The sequence below is a fragment of the Spinacia oleracea genome, chromosome 5 (genome assembly GCF_020520425.1).
Source record: "Spinacia oleracea cultivar Varoflay chromosome 5, BTI_SOV_V1, whole genome shotgun sequence".
Taxonomy (NCBI): Eukaryota; Viridiplantae; Streptophyta; class Magnoliopsida; order Caryophyllales; family Amaranthaceae; genus Spinacia; species Spinacia oleracea.
In genome coordinates, this window is record NC_079491.1 from 64,633,650 (window position 1) to 64,637,792 (window position 4,143).

The window sequence follows — 4,143 nt, forward strand, 5'->3', positions numbered from 1 at the left end:
TTGCTTTGACCTACTTGCACTGGTTGTATACTTGTATAGCAATATTGTTCCCATAAGGAAATACGTTTTCTGCTTCATTGTCATGATTTGTGGTTTTAGATTTGTGTATTTATAAATAGTATAATAAGTTTTTATATATACTGGGTTATTTATTAGATGATGTTGCTAAAATATTTCGTTTTCTTAGAAATTGGAATTCGCATACTTAGAATTTGGAAATTTAAGAATTTTAGTTTGTAATAGGATTTAAGCCTTTACTTAAAAACTATGATTATGATTATTGGTATCGTTCAATTTAGTAGTCTTCTGGTTTTTAACTTTAATTTTATGGTTTGTTAAGCTAGATAGATGCTTGTAGTGAGCTTTATGCAAGGCTCAAGAGAATGATTCCAATCTGTTCAAAGTCAGTAATCTTAAGATAATGGTTAAGTTATAATCGAAGCTAGCTTTAATGAGCCTAGACAAAATGTCGATTGTGTCTCAAAAAACATTCTCTAATGCAAAAGATTAGAAAAATGTAACATTAAGTCGAATTGAACGAAGTCTTATTTGCACATTTCATTAAGGAATTATAGTATTATCAAGCATTGTCCTTCTACACCCATCCCCCAACTCCTAATTACATAATTAGTTTATGTGGAATTTGCATCTGATCTTACCGATTGTAAATTCGTTAGCTGATCCAGTAGACCAGGTGACTAGACAAGGAAATAGAATAGTGAACACATATCTCTTCTCATAACATGACTTTGGAATGGTTGCTTGATGGGACGCTTTCTGAAATAACAGTCTTTCTTTAAGAATAGGCATAACCAAGAATAGGCCCTGTTACTCTCTGTTTTCAATACTCAAAGCGGAAAAACTCACCTCAATTATGTGTTTTGGATTGAGATACTGTTGTATATCAGGCCACCAAACCTTATTATCACTTTTTTGTTGTTTTTAATGAAATCCATATTCCTGGATCTGTTGTGCTATCAGATCCAGGTTTATATACTTATAGTCGCAGACCCGAGTTTCCACAATTTATGTTGTTTGGCTTTAGTAATACAAGTGTTATAGACAAACAATGAATTCAGCTCTTCAATCATGCAGGAGAAAGGAGAGAGACAAGACAGGGAAAAGTAAATGCACTGGAGGGTGTACCCCAGCCCTTTGATTTAATTACATTCAAGGATGCTAGATTAAAACTTGCATTCTTCAAGGTTCTGATCTGTTTCTTCTTCTGATGTGCTTCTTCTTTTTCTGATCCGCTTCTAATGCTTCTGAACTGCTTGTTCTGCTTTTGATGTGTACGTTGGTGCCATTTCTGTTGTTTTTGTTGTTGTTGTATTTGCTATTTCCGTTGCTGCATTTGGTCCATCTCATGTACTTGGTTTATGCAATATTAACTTGTAATGACTAGTATATAGAAAATAATTCGTGCATATATATCCTACTTATTTTGTTTTATCTCTTCAAACATTTCAAATGCAGAGTATAGGTTTCATAATTTTTTTATCTATTGATTGATGAGTTTGCTGGTTAACTTCGGAAACATTTATCATGTCACACTTGACCTTTCTTTGATTAAGCATTCAAATATCTGACATTGTGCTTCTCTTTGTGACTGCAGATTCAGCATCCAAGAATACGTTTGGATAGAATTGACATGGTCATCACTCCTCGTCATAATTACGATCCTTTAACTTCTCAAGCACAACAATAGATTCCTAAATTTCTTCGATCGTGGATTACTCCATGTGAACCACATGGTAGGAATGTGGTATGTTCCGTGGGCTGGATGTTCTTCATAAATTTACTTCGGGTTTTACAAATTCTAGACAGTAGAAAAATATAAACCATAGTTTTGAAAAGGGCCATGTAGTTTTAACTAATCTAATTACTAACCTACCCTCAACTAGTTTGCTTTCCCCAAAATTCCCCATCCACCATCATATCTTTGTTATTTAACCATAGCCACAAACTTTCATCTTTCATCAAAAGTCTTCAGTACGTTCTACTTGAGTCCATTTATATTCATCTTCCACGATGTTGGTCACAACAACAATATTTATCTTGCTTGGTTCTGCAACTACAAGACCAATGTTTATCTTGCTCATGTTGCACATTTCCAAAAATTAGACCTATGTTTTAGCTGTTTCGAGCAGACATACTAAAACAGTAAAACATAGATGAAAAAATGCTTATCGATTATTTTGTTCAACAACCTAACTGCGGTCATCAAGTAAAGGCCTATCAGTAAGGAAACACTACTCAAACTTGATATGTGACGACTGACGAGACTTATAAACAACAATAAACTTGAACAAAATTCACATCTAAGACCAAATCATCTAGACAGTTTTTACAATATTCATGTTAGCTATTATTTCTTCTGTATATTCTATTGCATTTTTTTCCCTATTTATGTAATGTTAGTTACAGATATTAGGAATGAGATAAATCAACTTACCCAACTTGAGTGTGATCCCTCACAGCATATCATTGATGAGATGAGCATATCAGATACTAGAAGTCTTTTTCTTCTTCTTGTGTTATTAATTCCGAAAGCTTTCCTTTGTTAATCCTAATATATGGAGTCATTATCCTGTATGGGATGTGCAGAATTGCAGATATATTTCTAACTATTGATTGATCTATGTAAACATTCCTAGGCTTCAGCTGAACGTTCCCTTTGTTTCTCACTGTACCCATGTCTTTTCTCTTGCTCTACTTCCATGGTTACAAATTTTATTTATATGCACTCATATCTCCTTAATCGAGTTGTTTATTCTTGCAGTTCAGCCTCTATGGACACTATTTTGCTAGTTGTTCTGATGATAGAACAACAAGGATCTGGTCCATGCCTTGGCAGCATTATTGTCGTCTATAGCACTTGTGGAATCTATATTAATATATATTGCTAGTAAACATTATTTCTTTGATTTTCTCATCTAGAGATGAGCTATTTTCTTACTCCGTATTTACTTAATCACCACCTTGTGTTTTATAAATTTTTGCAGGCTGTGAACCAGCATGTGGATGTGAACCTCTGTGGCATAGATTACTCTGCAGTTGTGGTAACATTTGACAGATCTTGCTTTATCTAATTCAACATGTACAATAACTCTACTGGATTCGGCTTCTTCCTTCTCCTTGCCAAACCTGGAGATATTGGTTTCTGCCACTATAAGAGCATTTTCCAGCACTAATTTTAGCTGCATCAACTTCAACATACAAATGTAACTTTACCATTTTACTATTTGTAACTTATTGGATGAACTTGTATTAACATCTATTTTAGAGTTATTCATGATGTATATTATACTCGTGTTAATTTGGCTTCTATGTCCTATTCAAGTGTACTAGAAAAGAATACTACTTTGTTTTTTAACTCATTATTTTATTCCTTTAGTATTATTTCTTTATTCTTGAGGTTCTTGTTTTTTATTTACATATTCAATATAAAAATGAATATATATTGTTACAAGCAACTAGGAACATAGCAAAAGGCTTGATTTGATAACAAAAAATGACATTCTCCACACTTTTCTATAGGGTCAATGGTTGTAAATGGTTTGAGTATAATGGGTCACGGCTCATTTTATATTTATACTTACCCTCCTTGTATAATTTAGAGAATGTATAGTAAGTTCTACTACTTGTTGCAAGGCTAGAGTGTAAGTGACCAAAATAATATCATGGTTAGATTGAAATAGAAATTAGCAACACACGAGAACTTTTAAGGGCAATCTGAATTTCATTAATGTCTGAAAAGACTTTCAAAGACTCTCTAAACATCACTATTGAAAAAAAGAACATTTAGGGGAAATGTAAATTTCACAAATGCTAAAAGGAAGTTCTAGGGGCAACCATTTTTTCATTAATGCTAAACTTTACTTTTTATAGGTGACTTAAATTTCAGTGATGCTAAAAAAAAGTTTTAAAGACAACCATTATTTGATGAATGTTAAGAGTACTTTTTAGGAACAACTTAGGTTTCACTGATGCTAAAAATAAGTTTTAGAGGTAAACATTATTTCATTAATGCTAAAAAGTACCTTTTAGGGGTATCTTGAATTTCAATGATGCTAAATTTTTTTTAGAGGCAACCATTATTTCATTAATTCTAAACAATACTTTTTAGGGGCAACTTAAATT

At 32.7% G+C, this 4,143-nt stretch overlaps 1 long non-coding RNA gene across 1 annotated transcript; it reads left to right on the forward strand.

The window, feature by feature from the left end:
- Nucleotides 1-614: 614 nt before the first annotated feature.
- Nucleotides 615-3,388, forward strand: LOC130460965 (uncharacterized). The gene is made up of 3 exons (XR_008921212.1): nucleotides 615-1,205; nucleotides 1,616-1,765; nucleotides 2,783-3,388. It is a non-coding gene; the product is annotated as an uncharacterized lncRNA (long non-coding RNA).
- Nucleotides 3,389-4,143: the final 755 nt, after the last annotated feature.